General features: G+C 36.2%; 1 protein-coding gene across 7 annotated transcripts in view; it reads left to right on the forward strand.

Moving 5' to 3' along the window:
- TDRD5 (tudor domain containing 5) overlaps positions 1–22,025 on the forward strand; it is a 98,647-nt gene that overhangs the window by 14,886 nt on the left and 61,736 nt on the right. The gene's annotated exons all lie outside the window — the stretch shown is intronic.

Below are 22,025 nucleotides of genomic sequence, written 5' to 3' on the forward strand. Positions count from 1 at the left end.
GTTGCTGTTGGAGCCAGCCATGTAATTAGAGGGTTGGAGATTAAGTTCAGTCATAGCCAATGATTAATCAGTCATGCTGATATAATGATGCCTCCATAAAAACCCCAAAAGACTGGGTTTAGCGAGCTACCAGGTTGGTGAACACCTAGAGATTTGGGGAGAATGGCATGCCAGGAGAAGGCATGGAAGTTCTTCGCCCCTCCCCATATACCTTGCCCTATGTATCTCTTCCATTTGACTTTTCCTGAGTTATATCTTTTTATTTTTATTTATTTATTTTTCATTCATTAAAAAAATCAAGATATAATTGACATATAACATTATATTAGTTTCAGTACAACAGGATTACAACAGGATTAGATATATGTATGTATTGTGAAATGATCACCACAGTAAGTGTAGTTAACATCCATCACCACACATAGTTACAAATTGTTTTTCTTGTCATGAGAACTTTTAAGATTTACTCTCTTAGCAACTTTTAATTATAGAATACATATTATTATTAACATAGAATATATATTATTATTAATATACAGTTAATATATATATAAGTAATAATTGCCATGCTGTACATTACATCCCCAGGACTGATTATAACTGGACGTTTGTACTTTTTGACCACCTTTACCCATTTTGCCCACCCCCAGCATGCTGCCTCTGGCAACCACCCATCTGTTCTCTGTTTCTAAGAGTTTGGGTTTTTGTTGTTGTTATTTTTGTTTAACAGATTTTGCATGTAAGGGAGATCATACAGTATTTGTCTGTCTGACTTATTTTACTTAGCATAATGCCCTCAAGGTTCATCCATTGTTATTACAAATTGTGGGATTTCCTTCTGGTTTTATGGCTGATATACATATTCCACAACTTCTTTATCCATTCATCCTTCGATGGACCCTTAGGTTGTTTCCATGTCTTGGCTATTGTAAATAATGCTGCAGTCAACATGGGAGTGCGGATATCTTTTTGAGTTAGTGTTTTTGTTTCCTTCGGATAAATACCCAGTGGTGGAGTTGCTGGATGATATGGTGTTTCTCTGTACTGTTCTTCATAGTAGCTGCACCAATTTATATTCCCCCCAGCAGTGCACAAGGGTTCCCTTTTCTCCACACCTTCGCCAACATTTGTTATTTCTAGTCTTTTTGATAGTAGTCATTCTAACAGGTGTTAGGTGATATTTCATTGTGGTTTGGTTTGCATTTCCCTGATGATTACTGATATCAAGTCACTTTTCATTTACCTATTGGCCATCTGTATGTTTTTGGGAAAATGTCTGTTCAGATCCTTTGCTCATTTTTTAATTGAATTATTTAGTTTTTTTTGATGTTGAGTTGTGAGAGTTCTTTATATATTTTGGATATTAACCCCTTATCAAATATAAGATTTGCAAATATTTTCTCCCATTCATTTTATCGAGGTCTTCTGTGCCGTAGATTTTTAGTTTGATGTAGTCCCACTTGTTTATTTTTGCTTTTGCTGCCTTTACTTTCAGTGTCAAATTCAAAATATCATTTCCAAGACCGAGGTCAAGGAGCTCACCATCTAAGTTTTCTTCTAGGATTTTTATGTTTTGTGGTCTTACGTTCAGGTTTTTAATCCATTTTGAGTTACTTTTTGTGTATGGTGTAGAGTTATATCCTTCTATGATAAACCCGTAATCTAGTAATTAAAATGTTTCTCTGAGTTCTTTGAGCCATTATAGCAAGTTAAACTGAACCCAAGGAGAGGGTTGTGGAAACCTGATTTGTAGCCACTGGATCAGAAGCTCAGGTAACAACCTGGACTTGCAATTGTCATCTGAAGTCAGAGGATGGGGTGGGGGTTCAGTCTTGTAGAACTTGGCCCTTAACCTTGGAATCTGAATGCTATCTCCAATGTCAGAATTGAGTTGAATTGTAGGATACCCAGCTTGTGTTGAAGAATTGCTTGGATATGGGGAAACACCCTCACACACATTGTAATTGGAGTCAGAATTCTGTAGAGCCTTTTCTTTTTTAATCTCTTTATATGATAAATTACATTGATTTTTTTTTTTTTTTTTTTTTTTTTTTAGCGTTAAAGCAACCTTTTGTTGCTGAATGAATCCAGCATGTTGGTCGTCATGTATTAGCCTTTTTATATATTGCTGGATGTGATTTGCTGTTTTCTTGTTAAGGACCTTAGTGTTAATGTTCATAAGGTATAGTGTTCTGTAGTTTTCTTGTATTGTTTTATCTGGTTTTGGAATCATGGTAATACAGGCCTTTTGAACTGAGTTGGGACGTTTTCCTTCTTTTTTTTGGCAAGAGTTTGTATTAGGTTTCCCTAAACATTTCACTGAATTCATCAGTGAAGCAGTCTGGGCCTGGGGATTTTTTGGGTAATGATTTTAAATTACAGACCTGGTTTCTTTAACAGATAAAGAGCTATTCAGATTATCCATTTCTTTTTTTTAAAAATAAATTTATTTATTTATTTTTGGCTGTGTTCTGTCTTCCTTGCTGCGCGTGGGCTTTCTCTAGTTGCGGCAAGCGGGGACTACTCTTCGTTATGGTGTGCGGGGTTCTCATTGCAGTGGCTTCTCTTTGTTGCGGAGCATGGGCTGTAGGTGTGCGGTCTTCAGTAGTTGCAGCATACAGGCTCAGTAGTTGTGGCACATGGGCTTAGTTGCTCCGTGGCACGTGGGATATTCCTGGACCAGGGCTCGAACCCGTGTCCCCTGCATTGGCAGGCGGATTCTCAACCACTGTGCCACCAGGGAAGTCCCAGATTATCCATTTCTTTTTGAATGAGCTTTGATACTTTGTCTTTCAAGAACATGTCCATTTCATCTCAGTTGTCAAATTTGTTGAAATAAATTTGTTTATAATATTCACTCATTGTCTTCTTAAGATCTGTAGAATCTATGGTGAAGCTCCTTCTTTCATTCCTAATATTGATAATTTCTCTTTTTTTCATGATCAGTCTGGCTGAAGATTTATCCAGTGATTTTTCAAAGAACCAGCTTTTGGTTTGATTGATTTTTCCCCCCTGTTTTCTATTTCATTTATTTCTGTGCTTATCTTTATTATTTCCTTCTTTCTGTTTATTTTGGGTTAATATTTACCTTAAGAGCAAGAAAAGAAAATTTGTTCATTGGTTTTTGTCCTTCTTTTCTAATACAAACATTTAAGGCTATGGATTTTCTCTAAGTACTACTTTAGCTGTATCTCACAAATTTTGATGTGATGTATTTTCATTTAGTTCAAAATATTTTCTAATTTCCTTTGTGATTTCTTTTGTCTTATGGGTTATTTAACAGCATGTTGTTTAATTTCCAATATTTGGGGACTTTTCAGAGATGTTGAGTTGTAATTTAATTTGATTGTGTTAAGAAAACATAGTCTGATTTCATTCCTTGTAAATATATTGAGACTTATGTGGCCCAAAATATATTTATGTGGGTGAATGTTTCATATCTACTTTGAAGGAATGTTTGGGTAGAGTGTTCTCTGCTATATTTGGGTAGAGTGTTTTATAAATGTCAATTAGTAAAGTTGGTTATAGTGTCATTCAGGAATTCTATATTTTTACTGATGTTTTCCTACTTTTTCCATTAATTACTGCAGGATCAGTGTTGAAATCTTCAAATATAATTGTGAATTTGTCTATTTTATCTTTCAGCTTCAGATATTATAAATCTCTGTTAGGTGCATACATATTTAGGATTGATATGTGTTCCTAATGAATTGCTCTATCTGTCATTATGAAATGTCCCTCTTTATGGCTCATAATGTTCCTTGTTTTGGAGTCTACTTTGTTTGATATTACCATAGTGATGCTAGCTTTCTTTAGATGTTAGTACTGTGTATCTTTCTATATACATTTATTTTTAACATACCTGTTTTATATTTAAAATGTGTTTCCTTTAGACAGTATATGGTTGTCTTGCTTCTTTATTTAATTTGTCAATCTCTGTCATTTAATGGGGGTGTTTATACCATTTATATTTAGTGTAATTACTGGTATGGTTTGATTTAAAGCTGATTTTTGTGGGTTTTTTTCCTATTTTTTCTTTTGGATTAATTTTTAAAAATAAAATTTTTAGACCAATTTTAGGTTCACAGCAAAGTTGAACAGAAAGTAGAGAGGGTCCCCATATACTCCCTGCCCCCACATTCATGCAGCCTCTTCTACTATGAGCATCCTGCAGCAGAGTGGTACCTTTGTTACAGTTGATGAACCTCCATTGACACATCATAATCACCCAAAGTCTACAGTTTACATTAGGGTTCACTCTTGGTATTGTAAATTCTGTGGGTTTTGACAAATGTGTAGTGACGTATATCCACCATTGTAGTATCACACAGAATAGTTTCACTGCCCCTCAGATCCTCTGTGCTCCATCTGCTCTTCTCTCCCTCCTCCCTAGCCCCTAGCAACCACTGATCTTTTTACTGTTTCTATAGTTCTGTGTTTTCTAGAATGTCATATAGTTGGAATCATACAAATGTTGCCTTTTAAATTGCCTTCTTTCACTTAATGATGTGCATTTAAGGTTCCTCCATGTCTTTTCATGGCTTGATAGCTCATTTCTTTTTCGTGCTGAGTAATATTCCATAGTGTGCATATATTGCAGTTTATCCATTTACCTACTGAAGGACATCTTGGTTGCTTCCAGGTTTCGGTTATGAGTAAAGCTGCTATAAACATCTGTGTGCAGTTTTTTGTGTAGACATAAGTTTTCAGCTCCTTTGGGTAAATACCAAGGAGCATGATAGCTCTATCGTATGATAAGAGTTTAGTTTAGTTTTGCAATAACCTGCCAAACTCCCTTCCAAAGTGGCTGTATCATTTTGCATTACCACCAGCAGTGAATGAGAGTTCCTGTTGCTCCACATCCTCATTAGCATTTGGTGTGGTCAGTGTTTGGATTTTGGCCATTCTACTAGGTATATAGTGGTATCTCACTGTTGTTATAATTTACAATTCTCTAATGACATATGATGTTGAACAAATTTTAATAGGCTTACTTTGCTGTCTGTATATCTTTTTTGGTGAGATGTCTGCTCAGATCTTTTGCCCAGTTTTTAATTAGGTTGTTTGTTTTCTTACTGTTGAGTTTTAAGGGTTCCTTGTATATTTTGTATGACAACTCTTTATCAGATATGTCTTTTGCAATTTTTTTTTTTGGCAGTTTGTGGCTTGTCTTTTCATTTTCTTGACATTGTCTTTCACAGAGCAGAAGTTCTTAATTTTAATGAAGTCCTGCTTGTCACTTATTTCTTTTATGGATCATATCTTTGGTGTTGTATCTAAAACTCATCACCATACCCAGGGTCATCTATGTGTTCTCCTATGTTGTCTTCTAGGAGTTTTAATAGTCTGTATTTTACACTTAGGTCTGTGATCCATGTTAAGTTCATTTTTGTGAAGGGTGTAAGGTCTGTGTCTAGATTCAGTTTTTTGCACGTGGATGTCTAGTTTTTCCAGCACCATTGTTGAAGATTCTCTTCTCTCCATTGTATTGCCTTTTCTCTTTGTCAAAGATCAGTTAGCTATATTTTTGAGGATCTACATCAGCATTCTTTGTTCTATTCCATTGGTCTCTTTGTCTATTCTTTTGCCAATACCACACTGCCTTGATTACTGTAGCTTTATATTGATAGTAAATCTTGAAGTCGGATGGTGTCAGTCCTCCAAATTTGTTCTTCTCTTTCAATATTGAGGTAGCTCTTCTGGGTCTTTTGTCTCTCCATATAAAATTTAGAATTGATTTGTTGATATCCCCCCAAAAAAACTTGCTGGGATTTTGATTGGGATTGGATTGAATCTTTAGATCAAGTTGGGAAGAACTAACATCTTGACAGTATTGAGTCTTCCTGTCTGTAAACATGGAATATCTCTCCATTTATTTAGTAGTAGTTCTTTGATATCTTTCATCAGTGTTTTGTATTGTTCCTCATATAGATTTTGTACCTATTTTGTTAGATTTATATCTAAGTGTTTCATTTTGGGGACACTAATGTTAATGGCTATGTGTTTTTCCTTTAGAATTCCACTTGTTCCTTGCTAGTATATAGGAAAGTGATTGGCTTTTGTATTATTAACTTTGTATTCTCCAACGTTGCTATAATTGCATATTCATTCCGGTTTTTTGGTTGATTCTTTGGGATTTCTATATAGACAAATGTGTCATCTTCAAGCAAAGATAGTTGTATTTCTTCCTTCTTAATTATTATACAGTTGACCCTTGAATACTGCAGGGGTTAGGGGTGCCCACACCTTGCACAGTCAAAAATCTGCATATATGTTTTGACTCCCCCAAAACAACTACTCATAACCTACTGTTGACCAGAAGCCTTACTGATAACATAAACATTTGATTAACATGTTTTATATATTATATGTTAGTATATACTGTATTCTTATAATACAGGAAGCTAGAGAAAAAATGTTAAGAAAATCATAAGAAAAATATATTTACAGAACTCTACTATATTTATCAATAGCATAAGTGTATATTGTCTGTTTACAAGATGAATCATCTGTCAGTACTTATATCAATATTGTTTTACATGATACAAAACACTGTATATATTATACATATTACTAACACTAGACATCAGAAATGAAAAGATAATGTGAAACAGAAAATAATATTAGTTACAGGTACAGTGATTCATGCATTGATGTTGTAGAAGCAGCAATGTGATTGCTTTATGATAGCCTAAAGTAATCGATATGATTGCTTCATGGTAGCCTAGCCTGTACACTAACGAATGACTTATAAAATTTTTATGACATTCAGTATTATATTCATAATACAGTATTGGAAGCATTGTTCCATTTTTTTATAAAACCACTTACCTGTGATGATAGGCTGATGAGCAGTTTCTCCAATTACGAGAGACATACTGTACAGTAATATAATTCTTTGAAAGCACAGTTATAAAACAGTAAGAAAATGAAGACATTATTTTTATATTGAATATTACTCATCTTATGCCTATTAAGGATAGACCAGTATTTACATGTATTTTATACATTTTAAAAATTTTTTGAATATTTCTAGGCTACGCGGTTCACCTACAAGTTTATTCAACTTGTCATAAACCTCCAAAACTTTTTAATATATTTACTGACACAAATCTGTGTGTAAGTGGATCTGTACAATTCAAATCCATGTTGTTCAAGGGTCAGCTGTGCTTTCTATTTCCTTTTCTTATCTTATTGAATTATCTAGGACTCCTAGAACAGTACTGAAAAGCAGCGGTGAGAGGGGACATCCTTACCTTATTCCTGATTAAGTATTTTTTATGATTCTGTTTTGTTGCTGTTATTTGTTTATTAGTTATGACTCTTTAAAAATATTTTTAGTGGATGCCTTAGGGTTCTCAACATATGTTTTTAATTTATCACAGTTGATCCTCATGTAATATTATACTATTTCATGTAGATTAAGAACTTTAGAACAATAGATTTACATTTCTCTCTTCCCATCCTTTGTGCCATTGTTGTGATACATTTTAATTGTGTATATGTTATATGCTCCTTAATGCATTTTTATTTTTGCTTTAAAATATTTATTTTGAATAAGCAACATTTAAGTAATAAAAATATTAAAATAAATTACCTATTTATTTTTAGAAGTCTCCAATCCTTTGCACCCAAATTTCCCTTCAGTATTATGTTCCTTCTGCCTGGAAAATTTTAACATTTCCTATAACATAAATATGTTGGCAATGAATATTCTCAGCTTTTGTTCATCTGAAAAAGTCTTTGTCTTCATTTTTGAATGATGCTTTTTCTGGGTATAGAATTCTGGGGTGATAGTTCTTTTTCTTTTAGAACTTCAGAGACAATTTCATTGCTGTGTGGTTGCATAGTTTCTGACAATAAATCTATAGTCATTCTTATCTTTGTTCTTCTGTACATAACGTGGTTTTTTTTTTCCCCTTTGATGCTTTCAAGATTTTCTCTTTATCATTGTTTTTCTGCAGTTTCATTCTGGTGTCCCTTGGTAGAGTTTTCTTTATTTGTTCTGGTTGAGATTTACTGAGCTTTTGCATATGGGTTTTATAATTTTCATGAGATCTGGAAATTTATTTCTAATTAAAAATCTTTATTGAGGTATGATTGACATACAAAAAGCTGTATATGTTTAATGTATACAACTTGATGAGTTTGGAGATAATTATATACCTCTGACACCATCACCACAGCCAATACGATAAACATATTCATCACCTGCCCTCTTTATTTTTATTTTATTTTATTTATCTTATTTGTTTATTTATTTATTTATTTATTTTGGCCATGCCACGTGGCTTGTAGGATTTTAGTTCCTCAACCAGGGATTGAACCCAGGCCCTTGGCAGTGAGCACACAGAACCCTAACCATTGGACCACCAGGGAATTCCCTATTTTTATTTATTTTTAAATTTTTGTGATAAGAACACTTAACATAAGATCTACCCTCCTAGAAAATTTGGAGAATTTTTGTCTTCAAATATTTTTTCCCCTTTCCTCTTCTTCTAGGATGCCTATATTAGACTGCTTGTTATTTCCTTGTGGATTGTTGGGGCTCTGTTCTTTTTTTTTCTCTGAGTCTCTTCCCCTCCACCTCCCCACTGTGTGCTTCATTTTAGGTACTTTCTCTTGCTGTCTTCAAATTCAGTGATCTTCTGTTGCATTTAGTCCCATCCAGATTATTTTTCATTTTAGACACTGTATTTTTAAGTTCTACATATTCCACTTGGATCTTTTTTATGTCCTTTATTTATTTCTTTATTATGTTCATACTTTCTTTATATACATAAGCATATTTATAATAACTTTTAATGATCTTAACTGCTAATTTTATCATCTCTATCATTTCTGGGTTTTGAATTCATTTTCCTTCTTTTTTTTTTTTTTTTTTGACTGCACCACAGCATGCGGCATCTTAGTTCCCCAACCAGGGATCGAACCTGTGCCCCCTGCAGTGGAAGCATGGAGCCCTAACCACTGGACCACCTGGGAATTCCCTATTTTTCTTCTTGATGTGGTCACATTCTCCTACCTCTTTGCATGGCTGGTAACTTTGATTAGCTGCTAGACATTATGAATTGTTGAGCTTCACTCAGTTAATTTACTTGGAATCGATCATTTTGAGTTTTGCTTTTAAGATTTGTTAGGGCGGGTACTATCAATTGAATTGTGTTCCTTTAAAATTCATGTGTTGAAGCCCTAACCCCCAGTGCAATAGTATTTGGAGATGGGGCCTTTGGGAAGTAGAGTTTGATGAAGTTGTGAGGGTGGAGCCCTCGTGATGGGATTAGTGCCCTTATAAGAAGAGAAACCAGAGAGCTTGCTCTCCTCCATGTGCATACACCAAGGAAAGGCCGTGAGAGCACACAGCAAGAAGGCAGCCATCTGCAAGTCAGAAAGAGAATCCTCACCAGGATCCAACTATGCTGTGTCAACCGAAAAAAATTGCACAACCTGTAAGTAGAGAGTTATGTTTTATTCAGCAGACATTCTTAGTACTTCAAGCCTGGGAGACAGCCTCTCAGATAAACGCTGAGGAAACTGTTCTGAAGAGGAAGAGGGGGAAACCAGGATATATAGGAGTTTTTATAACAATACCAAGTAGTTGGAACAAAAGACTACTGTTAATAAAAGAAAACTAGATATCTCAAGTTATGGAATTTAGTTAGCACTTTTCTATGTAGGGGAAGATGCAAGAGTCTGGGTTCACTGAAATAATTTCTTTGATATGCACCTCAGCTATCTGGGGCCAGTATCCTATGATTTCCCATCCTGAGTTTCCTTAGGCTGCCCCGTTGGGAGTAGCTGCAGTCCAATGGCTGCTAGATGATGGGCATTCCTTGTTTTTATCCTGAGTTCCCTCAGGGCTCACCGTCTGGGGTAGCTACAATTGCTGATGACTTCGACATCCTTTATTTACTGATATGGCAAGCGATATTTTATTTCTTAGCTGGAACCCTGATCTTGGGCTTCCAGCCTCCAGAACTGTGAGAAAATATATTTCTGTTGTTTAAAGCTACCTAATCTATTTTGCTATAGAACCCTTAGCAGGCTAAGACTGCTAGTCCAGAGAAACCTTCAGTCTAGGGCTAATTTGGCTCCACCACTGAGGCATTACCTTTCTGAGGATTCACCTGGGTGTGTTAAGAGGTCCTTCCATTCTGCCTTAGTGGGAACACTTAACTTTTCTCAGCTCTGTGTGAGCTCTGGGTATTGTTTGGCCTGTTGTTTCTTATTGTTTGTTTCCCCAGCCTCAGAGAATATCCCCTTCCCCCGCCTTATGCACACATCAGTACTCATCCAGAAACTTGAGGGGTCCCTCTGCAGACCTCCAGAGCTATATCTCTCTGTGCCAATCCCTACTCTCCATACCTACCTGTATATTAGCATCCTTTTTCTCCCCAAACTGGAATCTGTCTCCTCAGTTCATCTGTTTCTCTTACCTCTTTCTGTGCTACGGACTGAACTCTCCAGGCTGTCAGGTGAGGCAGTTTAGGACTCACCGCTCAGTTGAGCACTGTTATTTAACATCTGTAACTCATTATTTTCCACCTGTTTATGGCAGGAGGGTGGGAGCCATAACTTTGTTTTGAATGATGAAGTTTTCTTAATACAGAAAACTCAGCCTAAGAAAGTTACTCACAGCCCTACTGCCAAAAGATAGTTTTCACTCCTGTTCCTGTCATAGTGATTTCCCCGTTTTTTAGATTTCTTTTATTTTTCCTGACATTTCCTGTGCTGGAGAGACCTGACACCAGCATGGTCATCTTCCTTGGTAGATACACTGACTGTATGTTTGTCAATTCCTGTCTTTATCTTTGAAATTCAGAAGGTTACAATGAACTGTTGGACTCTTTTTCATTAATTTTATCAAAAAATATTTTCATTTTTGAAAATGATTTTTTTCCAAACTGATATCCAGAAAAGTATCAGTATGTTCTACAACAAATGGTGTGTTAGTGTCTGTTTTCTCCATACCTTTTGGTTATATAACCCTTGGGATTTCATGTGGTTGTTAAAAACTCAAATGTTAATTCTTGAAACATGGTTAAATACAAAAATATTTTCTCTGACCGAAAGCTACACATAGTCTAATTGTTTCATATCCATTTTTGGTTACTGACAAAGTTGAACTTTTAAAATTGTTTATTAGTCACTTTAATTTATTTTGATGAATTATCTGTTCTCTTCCTTTGCCTATTTTTCTCTTGAGATATGCTCATCTTAATGAGTGGAAGAAAGTTTGCTTAGTCAGTTTTTACTTAGTGAAGTGAAGGAATTTTGGCTGTCATAGGCTAGAAATGTATTTTTCTAAATTGTCATTTTCCTTTTTTGAAATAGAAGTTCACAAGTTAGGAATATCAAATCTATTAGTCTTTTTCTTTTACTTCTGCCTCTGATCTCATACCTACAAAGCTCTTCCCCGCTTGAAGGTTTAAAATTGGTTTCTCACTCATCATAATCTGCAGTATATTATAGACAAAAAGGGAACTGTTATTTGTTTGAGAGACCATGATATGCCCTGCACTTTCTTATATTGTCTCATTTTAAGTTACTCATAAAACAGGATATCTGGGATATTAGACTTATAATTCCTGTTTTACAGAGAAAGCAACTGAGGTGTGAGAGGTTAAATAATTTCTTAATTAGAAAGTTTCACTGCCAAAACTTAAACTCAGATTTGTCCGTTCACATTGTTCTTCATGGTTCTGCATATGCATAAGCATCTAGAGGGAGACAACTCATATCTTTTTCAGCTTAAATAACCTACTATGCTAAGGAGATGCTCAATAAGTCTTAGGAAATTAACTCTAGTGAACACATGGCAACTAGATGTGTCATTTTTCCAGCTGAAGACTCAAATAACAGCCTTTAGAAGCTTTATTCAAATTGCAATGCAGCAATGAACTTTAAATTAGGATCAGCTCACTTTTTTTTTTTTGTATAGAAAAAATTCTGAAAGTTCACAAGAGAAATAATTATTCAGAATAGGCATTATCTGTTTTCTAGTCATTCTGATGAGTTTTGAAATATTTATCTGTCTCAAATTCCCTTCGTCTAAGACCCTAGCAGCAATGGAATGCCTAACATTTCCACTGTTGGTGCTAATGCCTTACGCAAAATTATAGTCATCCAAAGACTTCAATTAAACTGCTCATCTGCACTAAGAATAAATAAAACATAAACCTCCATTTTATAGTAACACATGCATATACACAAATCAAAAGATTAATTTACCCTAAAGAAGATCCAAGGATCATGGGAATTCTACATGCAGATTTGGAGGGGAGAGAAGTGACAGGGTTAGACACCAAAGAGAAACTTGCCAAGCTCGTGATGTTGCCCAAGGTGAAGTTCTGAATTAGAAGCACATTTACCATGTCTGAATGATGTAACTAAGTAGAATCTAAATCAATGTGACTTTAATATAAATGGTGTTCTGTGCCTCCTGTGTAATGCTCTCAGAGTGCTAGGCCAGGCAAGTCTCCAGGGCCAGAAGACCTGTTGGGTTCCTGAGTCATCTTTGGGCTGGGGGTCCATTGGGAAATAAAGCTTTGGAGGTTAATAAAGACTGGGACCCTGAATGTTTCAGTATTCAGCAAGTCTGCTTAGCAGCCAATGTCCTAGCAAAGGTCATAAGCAAAGAAAAATTGTGAAAGCTGTGAGAGAAAAAAGGAAGAGACAAGAATTGCCCTGAATTTGAGACATAATCTAATTAGGTACAGACTGAGAGAGAAAGAGAATGAGAGGCATGAAAAATATTGGGACAGTGCCTTAAAATTACAAAGTTCTTTTATGTTTCTTTATTGGACCTTCATGAGAACTTCAAGAGAAAAATATTGTTATGGCAGAAAACTAGACTCAGAGAAGTTAAGTTGACCCAAGACAAACAGCTAGAACAGGGCAGCCCAAAATACATTTTCCACCCCTCGGTCCACATCTCATGTTTTCTGGTGGCTTATGCTTTCTGCTGCATAGGAATGAAGAACATAGAACATTCTGTAATGTAGGTGCTAATTCTGTCGTGTGGAATCTAGAAAGGACTAAAGTAGTCAAGACCGTCTTCCAGGGGAAAGTGAGATTTGAGTTGACCTGTGTGGGAATTGGTGGGGGGGGAATGGTTGAGAGTGAGGTTTCAAACTAGACTGAGTCGAACTTCACCACTGCCAGTTTTCAGCCATGTAAACTTGGCAAATTGATTAACTTCTTTGTAACTCAGATTTCTGATCTGTAAAGTGTGGATGACTTTTGTATCATAAATGGGTTAAGATTTGTAAAGTGTCTAGAATAGTTCTTGACAGTTGTACACCCTCAGTAAATAATAGCATCATAGTTAATCTCTAAAAAAAATTTGGTTTCTCTTTGATTCATGGCTTAAAAGAAAACTTAAAGTTTTAATCTAGCTGGATTATAATTTGGGGTGTGTAATTTTGTGTTTCTGTGCCAGTTCTACACTGTGTCAACTGCAAAAAAATGCACAACCTAAAAGTTGTGTGTGAGTTATGTTTTATTTGGGGACCTTACTGAGGACTATAGCCTGGGAGACAGCCTCTCAGATAACTGAGGAAGTGTTGGGAAAAGGTAAGGGAGGAGCTAGGAAGGGGGTGGAGGGGGAGATTGGGAACATGCAGCCAAACATAAAAAGATTACTGATAATCACAAAGAACAGCCACCTCAAGTAAATGATTTCAGTGCTTTTCTGTGTATGGGAAGATGCAGGAGTCTAGACTTATTGAAATTATTCCTTAGGTATGCATCTTAACTCTCTAGGGCCAGTATCCTGCTTTCCTCTATCCTGAATTCCCCTCAGCGTGTACCATCAGGATGGCAGCGGGGTGGAGAGGTGTTGCTTGATAGCCAGCAATATTCATTGTTTACTGGAATGGCAGGCAACATTTTTCTCGTCAGCAGCTGTTTAGTTTTGGTACTTTTAAATTCACCTTCGTGTTTGTTAAGGCAAGTCTCCCTTAATTAGTCTCTTTTCAGACTTTATTCTGTTTTTTCCAGGAAGTTTAGAATTACTTTTGTAAGTTTTAAAATTTCAATGAGATTTCTCTTAGAATTAAGTTTTAAAACGTTTGAAGCCTTCACACATTACATTAAGTGTATTCATTCAATAACATGTTGCAGTATTTATTCAGTATTCTGCTCTTCAGTTGCAGATACATACTTTTCTTCGTTAGAGTTTGGCACAGTCCTTATGTTTTCTTAGGTACCGTATAGGGTAATACTTTTCTTGCCAGTGAGAATGGGATTCTAACTGCTTATGGCTTATGACGAAAGAAACAGATTTTTTTTTTTTTAATATTTTACTCTTTTTTTTTTTGTAATTCTTTGTTTATTTTTATTTTTGGCTGTGTTGGGTCTTCGTTTCTGTGCGAGGGCTTTCTCCAGTTGCGGCAAGCGGGGGCCACTCTTCATCGCGGTGCGCGGGCCTCTCATTATCGCGGCCTCTCTTGTTGCGGAGCACAAGCTCCAGACGCGCAGGCTCGGTAGTTGTGGGTCACGGGCCTAGTTGCTCCGCGGCATGTGGGATCTTCCCAGACCAGGGCTCGAACCCGTGTCCCCTGCCTTGGCAGGCAGATTCTCAACCACTGCGCCACCAGGGAAGCCCAAGAAACAGATTTTTAAAGACATTGTTTTGAAACTGGTCACCTCACTGAACTTGTTTTAATGACATTCTCATAGGTTTTCCAAATAGATCATGATAATGTTTATGAATAAGTTACTGATTATAAATAGTAAGTTTGCTTTGGTTTTTTTGCAATGTTTAAAGTTTTTATTTCCATTTTCTAAATTTATTGTACTGACTAAAAATTCCAGAAAAAAATATTAAAGAATGATAGTGCATATTTCTTTTTTGGAGACCTCAAACTCTATAGAATTGGTCAGGAAGACTCGGTCTTTAACTGTCAGAACCAGGCAATAACACATGCCAAGTTTAGGACATTTACTCCTGGCATGGCTCCAAGGAGACGGCTGAGAGAGATACAGAGATATTTTTTCTATATTTATTTTCCTTTGAGTTTCATCCTATGTTTTGCAGTCCCAAGAATTCCTCATAGATGTAACCTAATAACCACATTTCACTTCCAGTTGAAGTTTTTGCCACCAGAACCATTTAAATCTTGTTCTAAGGAGTGGGCTTTAATTCCTAAATTACATATTTTAATTTCCTAGTGGGACAGACTCTACATAATTATCAGATCCCACATAATTCTATTTAAAAAAAGTACAACTTTCTATTACTTAACATTATAGATCTGTCAGTTTGCTGGGTGTTCCCTCAAAACCCTACAAGTATATGTATATGTTTTTATATTTACAGAAAAATAATAGGTAAATTTATAACAATATTAAATTTAAATTGTAAATTTAGACAAATGTTTTTGATCATCTGTATTTTATTTTTTTGCAGTGAACGTATATTATTTTTGTCATAGAAAAAACATTTTAAAAAAAATCAGTTTCTCGTTTGTAAAATGAGGACTGGAGTTTCTTTTTCACCTGCAAGAGGAACAGGCAGGCTTGTTCATTAGTATCCTACCTTTTCCCATTTTCCTGCTTTATTTCACAAAAGCAAATGGTTAGAAAAATTTAAACCCTGTTTTTGCAAGACATGAATAATCTATTTACCACATTCTATTCAATTTCCTTTATTTTGACCTCTTCAGAGGAAGTTTAGATGAGGGATGAAAATGTGAATGGGCAAGTATGGATTAGCTATTATCATTCTAATGAATGAAGCCTCAGACACTGTCTAGCCCAGCTCTTCAGAATTCTCTGCCTTAGTCTATAGACCTAGACCACAGCTAACAGTGATGTTACTTCGCTTCCCATTAACAGGTTATTGCCCGTAAGAGTGTTTGGTCAAGTAACAGGGATCTGGCATTTCTTTGTTCTCCAGCCTTACAACTAAGAGTACTGTCAATGAAAAAAATTAATCGATAGTCGATCTAAGAAAGAAATGGGAAATTTTATTCGAGCCAACCTGAGAATTATAACCTAGGAGGCAGTCTTTCAGAAAGCTCTGAAAACTGTTCCACCTGTTAGAGGTCAAGGCACAGTTACATCAGTGTTTGAGACAAAGGGTTATACATCAAAGTAACATACTGACAGTTTACATAGTTCAACAAGGCAATTAGTAGGTTGTTGTGACCCCCCTACAGGATTGAAAAAGGAATTTTATCTCCTAAGGAGTTACTTTGCTGGAGCCAGGAGGAAATTGTTTTTTTGCTTTTATTTTTGTTTTTTGGCAAGTAGGCATTCCTGTGTCTTTTAAGGGGATCTAGTTAATGTATAATGCAGATGTACAATACACAGTAAAGCAGGTAGCGGTTCAAATGCGCAGAGAGAGAATTTTATGTTTAATTTTTCTTTTCCTGTCTTAACATAATTTTATTTCATCAGTACCCCATCCTACCCTACTTTTAGAAAACTTATTGTAATATTCAGCATGAGATTTAAAGTAGGTAAACCTGGAATTATAAAAGAAGTTCTGGTCTTAAATGAATTAAAAATCAGGGCTGGGTCTTAGTTTGCAACTAACTTTTTCACTCAAATAATTGATAGTTTTTACATGAATTAGATGCTGTGATTGGTATTGAATATAAAAAAAGAAGGATTTTAAATTTCACCTGATGACCTGGCTCCAGCGTCTATTCAGAGCATCCTCAACAAGTAACTGGATCTATTAAACAATTACTGTCAAAAGGAGCCCTTCAGTAGTTCTTTAGTGCAATTCTCTGGAAGTTGCATTCTCTGGCCAACTTAGAGTAGCTGTTCCCTGCCTATTTTCCCGTGAGTTCAGATGAAATTTTTAGTTTGGCAAGTCAAATTTCATACTTCCTAGTTTTTAGTCAAATGAGATACTTAGCAAATATTTGAGCAGTTGAAAGCATCACTTCTGTATGTGTGTCTGTGCCAGTTTTGTGATCTTTATCAGAAATGTATTAATGTTTTACCATATGGCCAAAAGGTCTGCTGTATATTCCTCTAAGATGTAACTTCTGTTCCTTTCTGCTTTTAGCTTCATGTATCTTCCTTCCAAAATGCTTCCACCCTCATGTTTCTAAATATCACCCAGGTGTCTATGTTTTTAAAATTTTTCTCTTATTACAAAAGTAATACAGATAGATTGCAAAAGATTTGAAAGACAGGAAAGCACAGAAGAAAATTAAAATCACATATTCTTTTATCACCCAGAAAAGTTGACTTTTTCTTTTTTAAAAAAATAAAATTTAGCATCATTCTGGTTCAGGTTTGTGACTTGCTTTTTTTAGTCAGAATTATGAATTATGAACATCCCACGTTGTTAAATATTATAATGCAACATAATTTTTTTTTTTTTTAAGTTTTTTAATTTATTGATTGATTGATTGCTTGATTGCTATGTTGGGTCTTCGTTTCTGTGCTAGGGCTTTCTCTAGTTGCGGCAAGCGGGGGCCACTCTTCATCGCAGTGCGCGGGCCTCTCACTATCGTGGCCTCTCTTGTTGCGGAGCACAGGCTCCAGATGCGCAGGCTCAGTAGTTGTGGCTCACGGGCCTAGTTGCTCCGCGGCATGTGGGATCTTCCCAGACCAGGGCGCGAACCCGTGTCCCCTGCATTAGCAGGCAGATTCTCAACCACTGCGCCACCAGGGAAGCCCACAACATAATTTTTAATGGCACTATGGATATGCCATAATTTTTTAACTTGGGGATTTTTTTTTTATGTTTTTTTATTGGAGTATAGTTGTTTTACAATGTTGTATTGGTTTCTACCGTACAACAAAGTAGAAACCCTATGCTATACAGCAGGTTCTCATTAGTTATCTATTTTATACATATTAGTGTATATATGTCAATCCCAATCTCCCAATTCATCCCACCCCCTCTTTCCCCCCTTGGTGTCCGTACGTTTGTTCTCTATGTCTGTGTCTCTATTTCTGCCTTGCAAACTGGTTCATCTGTACCATTTTTCTAGATTCCACATAAACTTGGGGATTTAGGCTGTTGCTATTTTTGCAATTAAACATAACCTTATTGATGAAAATCTTGCTCAAATTTACAGGTATCTCTGTTACTCCACAGGATAAAATTCTAGAGGAGCAATCACTACATCTAAAGGAATGTGTACTTTTATAGCTTATCATGTATGTAGTTAGGTTGTCCTCCATAAAAGTTGTTTCAGTTAGCACTCACATAAGATGCATGTGTATGTGCTTCTTTCCTTGTACCTTTGCTAGTACTCAGTATAAATGGGCACTTCTTCAGAACACCCTCCCCTGACCTCTCCCTCCTCACCAACCCTAGTCTAAGTTAGATCTCACGTTGCTTTCCTAACACTTTCAGGCATAGTATTCTATCATGACACTCTGTGGGTTTTTCATAATGTTCATCATAGTTTTAATTATGTAATTATATGACTGTCTCATGTTGGTCTCCCATCACTAGACTGCAAGTTCCATGAGGGCAGTGATCATACCTAGTTTATTTACCCCTGTATATTCAGTGCTGAGTACAATGTGAAGCACATAGTTTGTGTTCAGTACATATTTGTTAAATGAGCATTATTGTAAAAATATTCCAATTTGATAGGCAAATAACTATATCTGACTATTAATGTCTGTTTATTAGAGGTTGAACTTCATGCTTTTATTGGCTAGCTAGTGTTAGTTTTTAATCAATTGCCTATTCATATCTTCATCCATTTTTCTGAGGAGTATATCTTTTTGATTCAAAGCTCTTCTCTGCCCCTTCTCTGGTTCTGTAGGCTCCTATCTGAATATGGCATATATATATAGTGGGTTACTTTCCATCTTTATTTATGCCCCTATTTGTGATCTTTTGTTAGCTTGATTTATTGTCCATTTTTTCTGTTTGGTGTGTAGGCATCTGACACTAAAGCATTGTTGAAATCAGGGTCTCCTCTTGATTACTTTCTTCATGTCAGATTATCTCCCACTCCTACTTTCCCCGAAACATTATAACTTTTACCTTCTACTTATCTACTTACCTACTAATCTAGATATTCCCAGGATTACTTGGACTTTAAAAAATCTCCCTCACCGCATTCAGTTTAAAGTCAGCTTAATTTACTCATCTAGCTTGAGGCAAAAAACATTTTTTTCTTATCTTCTTGAGATGCATTCTGTTCCTAGCTAAGAGCCTATCATTTTGACATCTTAACCCAGGCTTGGCAAATATTGGGTTGGCTAAAAAGTTCGTTCGGTTTTTTCCATAAGATGGCTCTAGTAGCACCTAGTTGTCTTTAGCTTCATTTGAAACAATTTTGTTTGATTGTATTGTGATAGCTGTCATATCAACGTGCATTTAAAAAAAAAAACTTATCAAAATTGGTGAATTTTTGTGTAGCTGTGAAAAGTGACCCTTTTTTGGTCCCCTGAAACACATAGCACAGTGATAATTTACAGTAAGCCCCCTACAAACGAACCTTCAAGTTGTGAACTTTCAAAGATGCGAACGTGCATTCCATCAGCGTCCGGCGTGAGTGAAATTGCAGCTTGCCCTCTGTCTCCTATTACTGACAATCCTTCAGCTCTGCCGTCTCTCACCTCCTTTCCCTCCTCCAGTCAGTAACTCTTCTTGCCTGTTCACGCTATGCCAGCCCCTGTATGCCAGCTGTTGTATTGTACTACTGTACTTTTTGAGGTACTGTACTGTAAGATTAAAAATGTTTTCTTTATTTTTTTGTGTTTGTTTTTTATGTATTATTTGTATGAAAAGTATTAAAAACCTATTACAGTACAGTACTATATAGTACCTAGGCTAACTTTGTTGGACTTACGAACAACTTGGACTTATAAACGTGCTCTTGGAATGGAACTCGTTTGTATGTAGGGGACTTACTGTAATAAGTTGTTGTATTGAATCTTCAAATGGTGGGAGCATGTTGGGATGTGAAAAATCAATTATCTTTAGGTTCTCCCATTGTTCACTGGGAGAGCTTTAGGGAATTATCTCATGGCAGATCCAGAAGAAATGTAAAGAACCTAAGACCAAGGGCTGAGGCATTTTGTGAAAGTTAGTGATATAATCTTAGGAATCTAATTCCCCCTTCTCAGATCCTACTTTCATGTCAGCCTTAGGAGATAATGAGATTGTCTTCGTTTTTCATATGAAGAAACTGAAACCTAAAAGGTCACACAGTTTGTAAGTAATGACAGGCCAAGTGGTAATATGAAGAAATATTAAAAAATAAAAAGTTTAGAAGGAAAAAATAATAGTGATTATGTCTTTGTGATAGGATTTTAGGTGATTTGTATTTTTCTTTATATCTTTGTGTTTTTTTTAATGTATATTTTTTACATTTACTTATCAGCTCTAAATATAACTCCATGATCTTTCATTCTACTTTTTATAATTTTTAAAATATCCTGAATTTTATTATTTGCTTTCCTGTTAAATTTTATTCACCTGTTTTTTTTTTTTTGACATCTTTATTGGAGTATAATTGCTTTACAATGGTGTGTTAGTTTCTGCTTTATAACAAAGTGAATCAGTTATATGTATACATATATCCCCATATCTCCTCCCTCTTGTGTCTCCCTCCCACCCTTTCATTCTACTTCAGGTTTCCACTCCGTGGCTCTTCACTGGACCTTGGTGTCTGGATATGTTCCATGATACTCTCTACTCCTAACCTCCTGTGCTTCCAACTTATTTTTTCAGTTATTCCCATGCATCATCTTTTTACCATACTGGGGCCTCTCTATGCCTTTGGCTTCTCTCTACTAAAATCCTCTGACCCCTGCTATCTTAACTCAGGCCTCGCCTATCTTTACCGCCTACCTGTTGAGTTTAGATAATCATCCATTTTTTTCCTCAACTTTATTTTTCCACTTTCTCAACTATCTGAGCTCCCTTTCCTTTCCTGCTGTTCTCAGGAGTGGGCCTTGCTTCTGAACTCACAGAGAATACTGAAGCTATCAGATAGTAACTCTCTCCACCTGCTGACCCCACATTTACAGAGCCTTTCTGTATCCCTACTGGTCCTTCTTCATTTCTATTACAACAGCAGAGCTCTCCTTCCTGTCTCCTTAAGGCAAGACATTCCACCGGTGCCCTGGCTCACTCTCATTCCTGGCTCCCAGGGACCTTCCACCATCCCATCTCTAACCTGCATTAAATAATGTGTTTAATAAACATTGAATAATTTTATAAACAGAAGAAAATTAGTAACAAAAATCTTTACTGGGTAAAAGTATGGGATTTGGGGGCTTCCCTGGTGGCGCCGTGGTTAAGAATCCACCTGCCAGTGCAGGGGACACGGGTTCGAGTCCTGGTCCGGGAAGATCCCACATGCCACGGGGCAACTAAGCCCATGCGCCACAACTACTGAGCCTGCGCTCTAGAGCCTGCGAGCCACAACTGCTGAAGCCCACATGCCTAGAGCCTGTGCTCCACAACAAGAGAAGCCACCACATAAGCCCGTGTGCTGCAATGAAGAGTAACCCCCACTCACCACAGGTAGAGAGAGCCCGCGCGCAGCAGTGAAGAGCCAATGCAGTCAAAAATAAATAAATAAAAGCATTAAAAAAAAAAAAGTATGGGATTTTGTAATTGAAGACTCAATCTAATTGTTACAGAGAATGTTAATTATCCTGGAAATTTTCAGTGTTTAGTTTTATAAAGAGTCCAACTACATAAAAAAGGACGAGGGAATTCCCTGGTGGTCCAGTGGTTAGGACTCCCCTCTTTCACTGCTGAGGGCCCAGAATCAATCCCTGGTCAGGGAACTAAGATCTCACAAGCTGCGTGGCCAAAAAAAAAAAACCAAAACAAACAAACAAAAAACCCTCAAACCTTTCTACATTAAAAAGTCTGTATGTTAAAAAAAAAGAGAGAGTGAAATAATGCCATTTGCAGCAACATGGATGGACCTAGAGATTGTCATACTGAGTGAAGTAAGTGAGATAGAAAAGGACAAATATCATATGATATTGCTTATATGTGGAATCTAAAAAAGTGGTACAAATGAACTTATTTACAAAACAGAAATAGAGTTACAGATGTAGAAAACAGTCTT

Source organism: Balaenoptera ricei, chromosome 1, assembly GCF_028023285.1.
Source record: "Balaenoptera ricei isolate mBalRic1 chromosome 1, mBalRic1.hap2, whole genome shotgun sequence".
In the NCBI taxonomy this organism is placed as follows: domain Eukaryota; kingdom Metazoa; phylum Chordata; class Mammalia; order Artiodactyla; family Balaenopteridae; genus Balaenoptera; species Balaenoptera ricei.